Here is a 16,405-nt window from a genome sequence, read left to right as displayed (position 1 = left end):
AACGAGGCAGCGCGGCGAGCTTCATTTAGAATTTCGATTTCGAATCACCGCGTCTGGAGACCGGTGAGCCCGTGTCATTAGCAATCGTAAAGTACGTGACTGGAACGAGAAAAATTGCCCGTGAAATTCGAGCTTCGCGTGACGACGTTAAGATCTTCGTTCCCAGATCCGTGAAGAGAGGGAACGACTATCGGACGATGAATAAAGGAATGCGCGAGTTCCAAGGTGATGTTGTTTTAAATCGTCTTCTCGTGCCCGGGTAACGATCGACAAATACGGGAATCTCGAAGAAACACGCGTTTCCAAAATGATAAAAAGTTCGTAGAATCGTAGCCACATGCTTCTTTGTCATTTTTGTAGTTCTAAGAAATATCGTGACGAGTGCGATGTGTACTAACGTATAAAATAAATGGAAATTGGTGGCGAGATTCGGTCAAGATATGACGTCTAACGCGCGATAAAGTACCCTTAATGGACAGCAATCTTAAAAAGAAAAGTATGAAGTAGATATAACGTAGCTGCATAAAACGATATGATAGAAAATAAGGTAAGAATCGAGGAACTTTGTTTGGGGATAAATTTGATGAAAAAATGAAATCGAATATCGAAGAACGTGTCCTCAATCGTAATATCTCGTAATCTTTTAATTAATTCCGTAGACTGATGTATTATAAGATAAATAGGACGTATATGTATAAAAAGTAATATATCGTTTTTTAATTCGGATCTAATCAAAAGTATAAAATCCAATATGTTGGAAACTACTGTCGATCACCACATTGGGGACTAAGATATAAAAAATAGAAGATAGATTTTATCCAAATAGAAATTTGGTAAAATATTTTAAATTAATTTGTTGTTGGCATAAGATGAATTAACAGTGACATCCACGAGAACATACGAAATCGATGTAATTTGTAATAACAGAATCTGAAAGAAATATTCATTGGAATAGAAATTTATTTGAATCGTCAGAATTATTTGCATCGAACAGTGATTAATATTACAATTGCACAACGATCGCCGATGCTTTAAATTGAAAAATTTAAATCGAAAATTAAATTGATCCCGTTTTAGCGGTCGTATTTTATTAAAAATAATATAACTGAAAAATTCCAAGCACGTATTCTTGTAATTCTTCCTTTTCCCCTTCGTTGTCGCAAACAGTTACGAAGGTCGAGAAGAAAGCGGACGACCGCGGCTCCACGGGGGCCAACAAATAACTTTGTCAGGGAATCGCAGTCTCCAACGAGAAATATTTCGCGGATTACCGTGGCGTTCGGCCGAAAGCGGAATTTATACAGGAACTTCGGGCAAAAGTGTCGTTCCATGAGGTAACTTTAAGTGGCCTCCTTTGCCCTTTCTCTTAACCTGCGTGTTTCACGAAACGTCACAAGACGGAGGTCGAGGAAAACTTCTAAAAGAGAAGAGAAGAGTTTCAGGAGAAGAAGGCTCGAAATGGAGAAAATATTCGAAGCAGAATCAGAATCGGTAAAGGCAGTAGGAAAGGTTTTGAGGCTACGAGGAGGATGAAACATTTTGTTTTGTCTATTTATCACTGTAGGCACTATGGTATTTTACTATTTTTTTTTTTCCGCCATAATCTGGCACGAAGCAATCTGGTTATAACGACAAACTTATTATTTCCCTAAAAGAATCGTAATCGATTTCGATTTTTAAAATTTCTATTTATTATTCAATAACTTTTGTATTTTATTAATTCTAAGGAATGGTTGTCGTAACAAAAATGAAATTAATAATTCTCCGATCTTATAGATTGCCATAGTTCGTACGGTCTACTGATCTGACAAAGTCAGGACAGCTACGCCATGATAAAAGCGGAAATCCAGGAAAGAAAGGAAGCTTCTCGTCGGAGAGTTCGAAAAACCGTACGGAAGCTGGACTGTAATTAAAACAGAAATGAAATTATACTCGGTGCCGAGTCTCGGCGTTAATTAATTCGAAGGGGAGACGAGGAAGACGGCAGTTGGCGAACCCGAGAGATAAAAGAGCGGCAATAATATCAGCCAAGAACTGTTGGCCCGGTTAAGTGTGTCGTATTTCACGTTTCACGGCCTGCCATGGATACCCGCGGTTTCGAAATTTTACCACCGACACGCTGGATCTGACTCGAAACGATCGAGCTCGAGAACGTATTTACTTTTGTGAGACCATTGCGTGACGATAAATCGAATGTGGGTCAGAAAGAGTTCCAGTAAGAACGAAGAACCGAGAAATTTAAGTATTAAGTTGGTGCATATGAAATAAAAATTTAATCGCACGTAGTTTCCTTCAAACATCGTATAATTAATTAAGGCAATTCCTTTAAAACTTCGTATATTTAGTCAAAGTAATTCCCGTTTGATTTAATACGATCTCAACATCCAATATACATAATTTATAGAAAATTTCTTCGTCTCTGAAATAATGAACGATTAATAGGCAAGCTTCTCAGAAACAACGTTTTATATTCACGGACTTCATGATATTCTGAAAACTATTTCGCCAAAAGAACGTCAATAATCAAAATATTCTGCGTCCTATAAAATGTCAAATATATAATCCCCAACAATAAAATAAAACCTCTAATCCTCTTAACTTAACTTTCCATCCGTGCTTATCGTCAATCTCCATTAAACGATAAAATTTCCCCCAACAAATCATTCCAATGATAAAATCCTACATCGACGCAGAATAAATATAAATTACGAGTTGTCTTCCGATCTAGAAGAGAAATCAGCGTTGAACGTCGAATAAACGAGATTCTCGTCGTTTCTTGGTAACGTTGAAAAGAATCGTCGACGAGAGAGAAAGTGTACATCTGCTCAGGGCGAACAACTGACACAGAGGTGATCGTTCAAAGGCAACATTTTAAAGCGAATCAGCGTCGAAAGATGCTCGATACTCGACGAGCAACGTTTTCGCCCGGTTGGTCGTTCGTTATCATTATCAGACCGATTCGCTAATTGATTTATACGGTTTCACCACGGAAAGGGATGAAACGACCGCAGGATTCACAGTTGAGCGACTGTATCGTTTATTTATCGCGGTACATCCGGTCAGATCGGAAATATCCGTCGATATTGGAATTCAAAACGGAACGAAGACAAGCTTTGGTATTCGTTATAACGAAGGAAATCGAGAGAGCAGGGTGCCGATTAAGTTGGCGACCGATAATTGTTGGTTGGTTTCTGCGTGCGCGATGCATCGATCAGTCAGTTCGTTTTCGCCCAACTGCAGTTTCCGGCGTTAACGTTACTTATGTTTCCTATCGTAGAATCGATAACACTGTTTTCTTTCTATTTTTCCTGTTTCGTCGACAGTTGTCGAGAGTTTGTTATTTTTCTATTAAGGTGAAACGAAAAAACGTCATGAATGGATCATATGACTTTACATTAGCTTTTGCGCATAAAGTTCCTATTTCTAGAGGTACGTGAGCTTTTACACGCCAATGATAGGAAGCTTAAATTTGGAAATTTCGTCTTTTAATAAAATCAGTTTGTAAAGTGAAGATCTCATGTTCAGTGACGGGTACGCTTTCTCATGTTCCCATGTCTGTACATTTTGTTACTGTTGCGAGGAATTATTCTGATGTTTGTTGTTGAGATTATATATTAACGTGTGTATAATCGAAAATTGTGTAAGTATAACGAAGCGTATAATAGATTATTTAATACTAGATTGATATTGCTGATCCATAGACGGCCGTAACGTTTGAATTGAATTTAAGTTAGATTATTTAAGTTTAAGTTTAAGATTCATTGCAACTTTTACTACATACTTAAGAAGAAGATGCGAAATACAATCTACGATTCTGCAAAGATGCAGCCGTTGATGATTAAAGCGTGAAATATAAAAGCGAACGTTATTATAGTTCTTAAGGGAATATTTTTTAATACACAGGGTTGGTATCGCATGTGAAGTGGCCGACGTCGACTTTAATGATCGTCGATCCCTTGAAGTACCCCTCGCAGAAAGGATTTTCGCTGGTCGTTTCAGGTTAACCCGTGCAGAATCGTTCTGGCCGGTTACGTCGATTCCAACGGTTCCGTTAATGGCTCGGTTGCTTTGGCTCCGTTTTCATTGCCGCGATAATGAACCTTCGCCGATTTCGCTGAACGTTACTCCCATTGCCAACATTTTATTTCAATTACGGAAACTTTTGTTCCGAGCGTGAGTCGGGAACTCGAACAAGGAGTTAATGAGGCGAAAACAACGTGGACTGTGAAGATTAATCGATTTTTTTGTCACGTATCCGAGAATTATTAATTAATTATTAATTTATCATACGTAAAACGTAGATATACTTGTATATATATATATATATAAATTTTGTATTTGTGTGAACGTCTATCTTAGTTCTTATGGTTTTCCCTTTTTCTTGAAGCTAATTAATTTTATTGTGTTGAATTTTTATTGGAAATATACGAATTCTATATTTTTATTGTATATATTTTCTTTTTATTTCACTATATATATATGTAAAATTTACATTGCAAGATACATAGATCTCTTTTTTACGTACTCACTTATATCTTTGAAATTGATGAATAAATGAGTAAAGAAAAATACAGTCAGGCTTGACTATGCTTTTTGCGTCATCAGGTTGAAAATCGCGTTTTTCGTGGTCACTGCCTCCCACGGAGACGACGTTTCCGATCAGGGCTCGGAGTAGATCTATCGATAACGATGCTGAAAAATGATCGTACGTGCGGTCGCGAATGCCACGCGTGTCTCCGGAGGATTTCACGATGAGCGATGACGAGCGATGCTCGTCGATAAACGTCCAGCTAGCGTTCGATAAAACTGACATAGTAGAGATGTTTATGGTGCAGGACAATCAATTGTATCTTTGAACGATCGCGGTTTCTACCGCTTTGAACATGTCACTGAATGTCGGGACCAGACTCCGTGTAAATCATGTTTTTCCTCTCTGTGTATCTTTTCTAATGGAGGCGGACAGAATGAGTTCGACTGTATTTTATGAGTCTTTGATCAACTTAATTAATCTACTAAGGGCAAACGTTACGTTATCGCAAAATTTACAATTTTTTTTTTTACAATCTATTACGTTATAGAATTTTGTTTTTTAACACTGCGATTATAAAAGAAAATTCCAAACGGTCGTTCAATATTTTTTCATCGCTATTTTCTCCATATAGATTTTACAATTTTACGAAATTTAAAGAAGTTTATGTGTTTCTAATTTTATGACAAACCTTTTCATTACTTGCTCTTCGATGAGTTAATCTTGGACATTTTTATTTGACGTTAAAATTGTGAAACGTACATTCTTCACGGATTTATTTTAGCTACATTACAATTAAAATATATTTCACACACATACATATGAAATCATAAAGTAGTACCGAGGTGAAAGAAATTTTACCAAAGAACCGAGCTTCGAACAGAAAGACTCTTGTAACAATTAAACTGAAACGACAAAAAAGAAAAAAAAAAAAAAGAAAAAAGAGAAAGAGAGAAATTTTCTTCATAAAATGGTTAAATTCAAATCCCTTGTAATTGCATCTTTTTTATCTTACTTCATTTGGTATTTGGCCGAGGAAAAAATTTCCAACGTGACCTCTTTTTCCTAAATATTTTGTTCTGGCTCTGGACCAACATCACCTGCTTCTTCCAGTTCATCGAATTTTATTTTCGTCCCGCTCCGCGGATTTATGCAGCGCGAGTTTCGCCACTATGGACGACCTGATAAAGGCGATCGTTTAGGTCAGTAGAATCTTTTAGGTAGTCCTTTTCGCTGAGAGAATATTCGACAGGATATCCAAGTGGAGGCAAAGCTGCGTTTACTACTGATCGAAGCCTCCATAAAGAATACTTTCTGCCCCGGTAAATCTTATTTCGCGCTCTTATTCAATGAAACTCCGCGGAGAACTGCGATCGTCTATTTTCCTGATAAACATCTTCCCGTTTCGCCGCCAAGTTCCGTTCACATTTCACAGCGACCTACTATGCTTCCCCTGGTCTGTTCGATTCAATTCGATTTCAGTCCCTTTAAACGGGGAACCTGTTCCCCTAACCCATAGAAAAGGCATAGCGATTGTGGTTTCCTTGAACCACACTGGTGGAATGGTTAATGGAGACTATATTGTAGCTGTTTGTCTTTTAATACGGTTAGATAGTGAGAATATGTTAGATTTTCAAATTACACAGTGTTACATCTATAAAGACGATTTTAAAAAGCTTGTTTCGCTTGAGATCGATTGGAAGGTTGTAGATAATAACGTTGAAAAGCAAGAAGATTCGATTTGAAACGAAATTTGACGTAAATTTTATATTTAACGTACGTTGCATTTATTAATTCATCGAACTGATTATTTTTCATAATCGAGTTACAGTTTCCTTTGTCTTTTTACACTGTAGAAAGAATCGAGTGAATCTCCTCCTATCCAAGGTAGGAATAAGACATCTGATATTCGCAATAAAAGAGCGATAAAGCAAAAGAGTAATAAAAAGTTGCTACCTTCTTGTCAGGTTCAGAAAATAAACGCGAAAATTCATTTTATCTACTTTAACTTTAGTTTCGATTTACAAGTACATTTCTGTACTTATATTTTACACATCATTCACTGTTTCGCATCTTCTCACAACACTAGAAAAATCATCATCACTCAGGAAATCAGAATTCAACGATATAATACAATTTCATTGTTCAAAACTTAGAATGGAATGAAATTTTGGTTTAAAAAATAATTCGGGGTATTAAAGAACTGGCCGGAGATTTTTCAAAAGCGTTCGATAAACCGGCTAACGATAAATAACACGGGAGAAGTAAAATGACAAGCTGGAGGATCGAGAAGGGTACACGTATGATCCAGCGATTCCCGCAGCCAGCACGAAATCGCCAGACGAATGGGCCAGTAGTCGGTTTTGGTATGTAACGTGGACGCGATCAAATTTCCCCTCGTCCCTGCTGGAAAGAGGAAGTGCACGGAGGTGGCCGGCATCATTTCCGGTGCGCCAGCGTTTAGTTTCCGCCGTATCCGGCGGCTATCTGTATCACTGTATCATCGTGCCGCACAACTGAGCTTTCGATGCGCCACTGCGTCTACCGCTGTGATGTTACATCGATGACTCGAATCAACGCGTATTGCTGGCTCTTGTACATGTTACGCGTTTAAAGGATCGAACAATGGCAAACGTGTCTTTCTATCTGCAGTGTAATTTTTACAAGGCTACGAAGATTTATTTTTACAGAAATACTGGTCCACGAAAATATTGAAATATCTGTAAACCTTTATGAATATATTCTGCATATTGCATGGAATATTCTGAAGTTTCATTAACATTGTTACGAGATTCGACTATCACGATTATATTGGAAAATGTATGTAGAAATTACAAGATATTCAGTACAAATATATATAAATTTAAACTATTCATCGTGTTAATAAGCCTCGATATCCGATGAGGTCTTTCCCAAAATTTACATAGGTATATGTATATTTGTTAAAAAATGCATTCAGCCGATGGAACGAAAACGATCGTAAAATGCCTTTTCCGCCGGTCGAGTTTCATCATGCCGACAAAAATGTGGCCGAGTAATCGGGAGTTTGCTTCATCTTCACCTCCACCTTAAAAAATTCTTAACAATCCTAACGTAAAGCTCAAAGAACAGTTTTCACCTCGTATTTCCTCATCGCAAACCTTTAGCCGAGGTTATCGAGATATAGGGAAATAGCGGAGTATGGCTCATCGGAACTAATTATGAGAAGCTGCGCCAGACTTACTTTTCGCGTTCTTTTAGGCAAGTCTGTACGCCTTGGCGGTATCCACCGGCTGGAATTGGCCGACTAAGCGAAAAAAGACAAGCAATTTCTTGAACGGTGGGTGCCCGCGAAGAGGTCGAGTACGCTTCTTCTATTTTTCCTCTTCCTCTTCCTCTTTCTTTCTTCCTACTTTGGCCGGTTACTTTTTTTCGGAAGGGGAGGGGCTGGGGGTCTCGGAGAGCCGCGTTGCCCCTGGAAAATAAACTGGCCACTTTTATCGATCGACGGTCCCGGCGTCGTTTCGTGCTCGCTATTAAACGCCCCGTCTGCGCTGAACTTCTCTCTCCCCCTTCCCCCGGTTCCATCCCTCCGCTCCATTAAGCTCGAATAATCAGCCCTCTCTTCGCAGGCGAGCTCATCACGACGAGTGGAGGCACGTCCTCCTCGGCCTCATATCCGCGAAACAGGATTTCGAGAGCTCATTACCCGTGATTCAGCGCGTGAGGAGGATACGCGCGATCACACTGGCCCGTGGAATCACGAGTTTCGCGGCTGAGTGTCGCTTCCAATTGTCCGTGTTTGTTCTTTTCTTTCCCATTTTTTGCTGTGCAACTCGAACGTGGAAAGTGGCGAGCGATTTGCTTATCGACGTTCGAACGAGGGGAGGATTCGAATGGAAATATGGAATTTCATGGAAAGCAGGTGTAGAATTAATCCTGCAATAACAATGGAAATGATAGTAACGAACGGAGTGCGAGTTTTAGAAAATCTGACGCAGGAATATATATGTCGGAGATATTTAAAAATATATATAATTTGTAAATGTCGGAATTTTATTACATTAAATAGTTCGTTATTAGTATTCATCCTCAGGAAACGAAGGATTCAATTGCACAGCTTCATCTTCAATAAGAAGAAGAAAGATAAATAACCGTAAATTCTAAAGCAAATTAACTAAAACAACCATTTCAAAATCACTTCAATTTCTATTCATAGATTTGATCGGTCTATTTCTTAAATATAAATAATTATATATAGATATAGATATTTCTTAAATATAGATCTTCGATATAGATAAATTCTATATTTTTAGAACCGAACAAACCACCATGAGAAATTAGAGGAAGACCAGCCACCATCTCCCACCTTACATCATGTTCCAAACGATGTTCCATCGCATTTGTCCTAATTGATTTCCCTCGGCAAGAAACACAATGGTCCCTGGAGGAAAGTGTTTCCTCAGAAAATACGTTTCGACACGATTCAAACGACGTATACGTTCGATGACGTAAGTGGAGTGAGCACGAGAGATACAAAGGCTGAAAGGCTACGAAGGAGAGACGAAAGCCTCTACAAAGGACACAGGGAATGGTCCTTAGGGACCTCGTGTCCTTTCTCGCGATGCTTTCCAATGGATCAAGAAGGAAGAAGAGAAGAGATAGAGAGCCTTCCCGTAGCAAAATTAAGAAAAAGCTGGCCTTCTCGGCTTGTTGGCCGGCTACGTATCCGGGTCGTGCGCCCGGAAAGATCGCAGATGTCGCATAATGAAGCCGTTACACGAAGGACAGACCGAGGTCTGCGCACGGGCCAGGCCAACTCCGTCCCCGGTGGTGCATAGAAATGAGTATCCTCGTTTCCCTCCGATAAAAGGCGAGGAAAAAGGGAAATAAGAACGACGACGGGACTCTTGGTTGCCTCCTTCCCTGATTCTTCTTTGCCAGCTCCGCGCGTATCGGGATCCATGAAAGTCAAACTCCGGAAGCTATCTCGAGTTGGGATACTCTGGCTCGGCGATCCTCACAGAAAAATTATGCGGCCAGGATCGATACCTCTCGTTTATCTAAGATCTTTCGAGGTTTTCGATATTGGTTAACGGTTTTTATCGTCTTCATGAATTGACATGTTAGGTTTAGTCCTTTTTCGTTTTATTCCTTGAAAATGATTCGATTTAAGAGATTGAAACTATATGGCTGGATGAGATGCGTTTGTCTAAGTGTTTGAAGTTTTTGATCTGAGATAATCGGGATATTGAACACCAATCTATTTACGCACGAATTTCTCTATTTCATTATTTTGCTTTATCGATAGAAAATATTTAAATTATTTCTCTGATGAAATATATGTAGATAGCTTATAAAACTGGGCGTGATATGATTGTATCTGACGAAAGTAATGAACAGAAACAATAATATATCTTAGAATGAACAATTACTATCAACGTTAATTTAATTAGTTTTTAATAAATGTTTAACGTATACTAATTTTCCATACTATACAAAATTTGTTTATACCTGCAGCTTCTATCTTACAATTCTGTGTACGATGAATTAGATAATCAGAAGTATGAATCGAATTTTATAATTGATAAAGTAAATGTTTGATGTATATATATATCTGTGTTTATTTCGTTACAGGTAAGAGTTATTCCAATTATCGTCCAGGGTCATGAAACATACGAGAAGTATCATATAACGAGTGAGTAAAAACTTCCTTTGTTAAATATTTTACATTTTTAGATTTATTTAACAAAATCATAGACGCGTTGGTATACGAGAAAAATTAAAAGATACGAGAAATATTCAAATGACACAATTTGTATTCCTCGTACGAATAGTAAAACGATGTAAATTTAAGGGCTTGCCTGTTTGCACTGGTACTTAACGAGTTCGTGTCAATGAATTTTCTCGCGCAGGTCTCTTCTTGGTATCGGATAGGAATCGTCGGCGATCCTTTGAGTCACCCGCATTAGAATGCTGACAATTAATTAGCGTTCGACGCGATAATGCGGTGTGATTGTACCTCTAACTGAATTAAGACGGAATTCCAAGATTTCTCGACAAGCGAAGCCATTAATTCAGCCTTCTGGATAATTTTACGATCTCTTTACCGTTTCTTTGATTCCTTAGCTGTCGTATGTCGCCTTAGATGGTAAACGTGACGTTTGCATTAAAATCTACACGCAGGAATATGGCAAGTTTCTATCTACAAACATGCCTAAAGTATTTTATTGATAAAAATAATTAGATCGAGGATCTTAATGTTGATATGTTACGAAACATGTTAATACATTCATGGGAACTTTAATCTTTCCAGGATTGAACATATTCTGGATTGTTAAAAAATTCTTCTTTTATTAGTTATTGATAATTGAAGCATATTGTTTCTGATTATGTTATAAAAAACACATTATGCACAGTCAATTTTACCGAGAACAAATACATTTATGGTTTAGTTAATCAATAATTGAAGAACTTGACATAATATTTAAAAGATAAGATACATCTCTAGTTTGATTCCATGTTTATAATGATGACAAATGATGACACAGAATATCCAGAGTAGAGATTTCATTATTACATTTCTAGAATGATACACATCTGTATCTAAGATTTAATTTTTTAAATATTTGCGATCTAGAAATGAACGAGAGATATAGGCGAGTAGAAGTATTATTAAAGAGTATCAATAAAAATAGTAACTGATAAAACATGTACGCGATAAATAGATTCGCTTTCAATGCAATACGACGCAACAATTGATAAATTCTCGTTTCCTTTTGATTTATTGAATCGACCATTAATTACACAATATACTAAATAAGAAAATTGGTTTATTGAATAAATTCAATAATAATGTTGACATTATTCATAATACGCACCTCATCAACGCACTGTTAAATTTATTCGACAAATGAAGTATTAATTCGATAAACCTAAACTGCATTAACGTATAATATAATACAATTTAGTTTATTTAATTTATCTATATATTATGTTAGCTATATGTTATAGCAAATCCATTATTATTTTTTCTTCCCATTTTACTAGGATTTTGTTAAACTTTTCAGAATTTTTTAATAAACGCATGGAGCACAGATGAAATTTATATGAAATATTGCTAAAATTTATACGAAGACCTGTGGGACACTAAATGGATTTATACGAATAGGAAATACATTAACTTGTGCAGTAATAATCGTATAATTATAATTTCATATATTTTATCGAATTCCGATGGTCCCGCAATTACCATTTTAATAATGCTATGTAAATTAAATCGTAATTACTCCGTGAATGTCGCTAATTAGCGAGGGATTAAAATTCTATTTATATTCTATATTCGATATACAAAAGTATTTTTGCACCAGGAAATTGAAATGCATCATTAGGTTTCCTATCACCTTTACGGCTCTGATCATACAGCTACCTTCAAATATTCGATACTTGGAATCCTAATAAATATAAATTATGTTATTATGTATCGCAGTAAACTATAATTATAGGATTGACCGGAAATATGAATTTCCCGATGGTATCTATACTACTATCTAGACGTTTGAAACCAGACCTCTTTTTATACTTCATATCGATTGATTATTGTATAAATGAAATTCAAGATCGTGATCATTACCCTAATGGAAATATATTAAGAAGATTCTGACACTACATCTTCCTAACGACTAAAAAGAGAAACCAACATCGGAATTAATTTCAAGATTGAAAAGTGTTCGAAAAGATTAGAAACGCGGATAGTATAATATACGAGAACGCGTAATATGGTAATTGAAAATTAATTTTTCCTGCAGTAACAAAATTATCTCAAAAACCAGAAGGAGAAAGGAAAAGGAAAACCAAGAAGCAATACCAAAATCAATGTGAATATTTAAACGGATCACAGATGGCGATGATTGCAGAAATTAAGCAATAATGTTGACTGTTAATGATATTAAACCTGTCCAAAGTCTCAAAATGAAAAGATCAAAGATCCTCAAAAACTAAGAACCAATATCAAAATCAATTTGAAGGTTTAAACAGTTCACGAATGGCGACGATTGCCCGAATAAGGTTCGCCGAGAGGACGTAACTTTGGGAGGTCTGGTTGCGCGAGAACCGGCCTCGTCCTTGGCCAAATCGTCGTCGAGGTCATCCGTACTCTCTGATCCTCTCCTCCTCCCTCGTTTTCTGTCGACTCTCTCTCCTGGTATCCATCGGCGTTTCGAACAAACCGGGCTCCTTTTCGTGGACCCAGCAGGCGACTCGGCTCGAACGAGAGGCGAACGAGCATCGACGATACATCACGCGACGGCCACAAATCCCATCCGGCCCACTAAACGGACCGAACCGCGAGAGCAGCGGGACAACAACAACCGATCTTTGACCAACGACGCAGATACGATGGAGAGAGAAAGAGAGAAAGAGAGAGAGAGAGAGCAGTGAGTTCTCTACTGCTGGTACCGGCTTTTGAACACCCAGAGAGACCACGAGCCACTGTATCAAAAGGACCGTGAAAACGTCACCGCAGGACTAACTGATATTTATGAATCACTCTTACGCGACAAGCTCTCTTGGACCATCGTCGATCGGTTTTGGCCTCAAATTTGACTTTTATGTCAGTTTCGATGTGTAGGCTTTCGGAGGATCTTTGATTGATTGGGAGTTGGAATGGGAATGTGGAATTTGTAGGTGAATGTTTTGAGATATGGTAGGGTACGAGAGCATAGAAGATAGTTTGGAATACCTCTACGTTACTACTTAGTTTGGAATACTAGTTGGGACCATCCTTGTAACTGTAACTATGATAAATTCCCCTGCTGCTTGTCTTATTACGTTAGATTTCAATAGTAGTAGAGACTCCTCGTTACAGACTTTTCCAAGGACGGCAAACTCTAAGCTGATATTTTTCTTCAGTTTGATGGCACGGATAGCGAAGTATTCTGTTTAGATTAAAGTTATCTAATTCTAGGATATTTAAACTATACTTTAGCTTAGAGTCTGATGGAAACAGTACGCGTTTTCAGGCAAATATTTTGAAATCCAGCGTAGCGTAGCATAGTTCACCCATCTTTCCGGCGGATCCCTGGCTTAACTTGCCACTCATTCTCACCGACCACGATCCACTTCGAAATGGGTCCGTTTAAGAGCCGTGCTCTATACAGTCAGCCGCATACTACGATCAGTTGGAACGTTCACGATCGTCGACCCGAGTCTTCCACGAAGGTTCGAAGCGAGTGGCCGAAAGAAAAACCGAGACGGGGATAAAAGAGAACGGGCCAACGGGGGTTCCCTCTTAGGACGCGTCGGTCGCAAATCAGAAATACGGCGCACGTCTGTGCCGGGGCCCGTTTGGTAGATATCGGGCCGGCATCTGCTCTCGAGTCCTCGTTCGGGACGTTGCTCGTGATCCTCGTGGCCGCGGTAAAAATGCCCTGGTTCTGCTGTCCCGTGCCGTGACTCCTTTCTTCCAACGATGACAGAGAGAAAGGTAGAGAGAGAGAGGAAAAAGTAAGAGACATCCAAAGAAGACGAAGATGACACCATCTTTATGAGAATGAAATCAAGGAGGATGGAAGGCAAGATGGGAACCACGTTGCGAACTAAAGCCAACGTTGTGTGTGTATATGTGGTCGCTTTTGTAACGTTTAGACCCTCGATGCTGCAGAGAAAGACGAAGAGCGTCCCGTTCTTCCTCCAGGGACTACAAATAGCTTGTCAGTTGAATCATAATAGAGACCAGGGATCGCGAGATAATCTCACGCTGCGGAGTATCTAGCCCCGTGTTGTGTTCCTGCCATGTCGGGGACCCGCTTTGCCGTTGGAAACGGAGTATCGAAGGATTTGCGTGAGTCGCTTTTGCTCTTGGTGCCTCGAACCAGGTAATGATGAGATGTACATAGCTAACGCGGTTCGATGTGGGAACTGATTCGAAACTGATTATGGCTGGGTCTAGCTTTCAAAATCACGAAACGCGGCTCTTGAATCTGCTTAATAAAAATTCGATGAAAAGTGTCGTCACATCTAGATTAAAGAATAGCGTCAAAATTATCGAAAGCTTGCTAGAAGTATCGTAAGAAATTGATAAACGATCAAAGAAAAAAATTCATAGATGTACGATCGCTTGATCGAAATCTCGAGCCATGACCTCGCTAGGGAGTTTCTGTGGCGAATGTCGAACTTCGTCGGGACTACTGTTCGCTGGGGAAAGATCGAATCACGGCAACAAAGCCGAAACCCTATTAAACGGCCACCACAGTTTAAATCACATTACGATCGAGAACTACGAGCGGAGCTCGCGACCGATCTACTGACGGCTGTTGTTACGTACACGTACACGAACGTGGAGTCGTGACTTGACCATAAGTCCAGTTGCACGCCATTTTCCGAATGGCGAAACGACAAATTCCTGCTAAACACGTTGCAAGTTGCCACAGTACTAAAGAAGCGAATTTTCAACGAAATAAATGTTGTCTGAAGATGCCATAAAGTGAAATTGAATTGTATAAACGTGCACCTGAATGAAATCGTCGATCGAACATTGGAACTATCAAAGCGATAGACATCAAATTTTCTTTTCTACGATTGCTGAGACCGTGCACATGCAATGAATTGTGTCTATATGATATTACGAACAAATAAACCAAAATTTCTCAATCGTAGAAAACAACATAGAAATATAAGGAAGGGAATTTGAACGGTGAAAGAACTGTGAAAGCAGCAAAGGCGTACGAACTTTCACACCAGTTATATTACAAAGGTTATTTTATTAATGCCACTAAAAACTTGATTTCAATTAAAAATCATAGATATTTCTCCTTCTATAATTTATCAACTTCCATGATTTCTCCGTCAAACCAATTAAACACAAAACCCAATATCCGAAACTCACGTTAATCGTTAAATCTCACGTGGTTATTAAATAACCAGAAATTACCTGTCGAAAAACGAATCACGTTATTAATTAATATTCCACTAATGATAGCCGAAACACATCATTACATCGAAATATTGGTTAGTAAACGTGTATGAAATCCAGAGATGGTTCTCTCGGAGCTGGAGAACGGAAGGCATACCGTACAAAGTGCAGCGACCAAGCTAATGACGACCGAGTCCCGACGATCGTACGAGATAATCTTTCGTGGGATAATCTTACCGTGGGTCTTACCAGAGTCCGGTCGATCGTTGCCGCAGCGAGGCAAAACGAAGCAGAGGTTATGAGGCCTCTGACGCTGCAGGAAGTCTAGACCTGATTGCCGTCGTGACCGATCGGCAGGGCCCACCAACTTCCTGCTTCGGTGGGTCGAATTCTTTACGAGCCTTCTCTTCTTCAGCATTGCGTCATCCTTTTTCTATTCTCACAGTTGAATCTAAGAGTTCGCCACTCAGAATTCAAGAAAACAGTTGTTACAAAGCCATAGTAGGCACGCGATTGCATTTATCATAGGATTTACATACTAATTAATTAGATCCGAGTATATCAAGTCTGTATAACTGCAAGGATTTGATACTTTATTTGTACTTAATCCGGTTGAAACATGAAGATAAAATGTAGGATCCTATAAAGATCAAATTTATGGAGGTGTATAACTTCTTATTCTCACGTGGTTTCGGAAGTTTTACTTCGATCCATTACGCTGTTTCTAGGATCCAAGAATCTGGAATCGTCGTGAAATCGAAATAAATTTGAACTTGAACCGAGGTAACTTGATTAATTTGAAGGATGCTGTAAAGAGAGAAACTGAAGCAAATAGAATAAACTAAATATATTAAGCTGACCTATTCTATTTTGAATCATTTCGCTTCATATTAATTAAATATAATTAATTGCGGTCATTGATAATTCGATAATTCGCCTAGCGATGTTAAAACGTGACAATTTCTCCATAGTTCTTCCTATCTAAT

The sequence above is a fragment of the Bombus fervidus genome, chromosome 8, assembly GCF_041682495.2.
Source record: "Bombus fervidus isolate BK054 chromosome 8, iyBomFerv1, whole genome shotgun sequence".
NCBI classification, from domain to species: domain Eukaryota; kingdom Metazoa; phylum Arthropoda; class Insecta; order Hymenoptera; family Apidae; genus Bombus; species Bombus fervidus.
Note: the sequence above shows the minus strand (reverse complement) of the source record.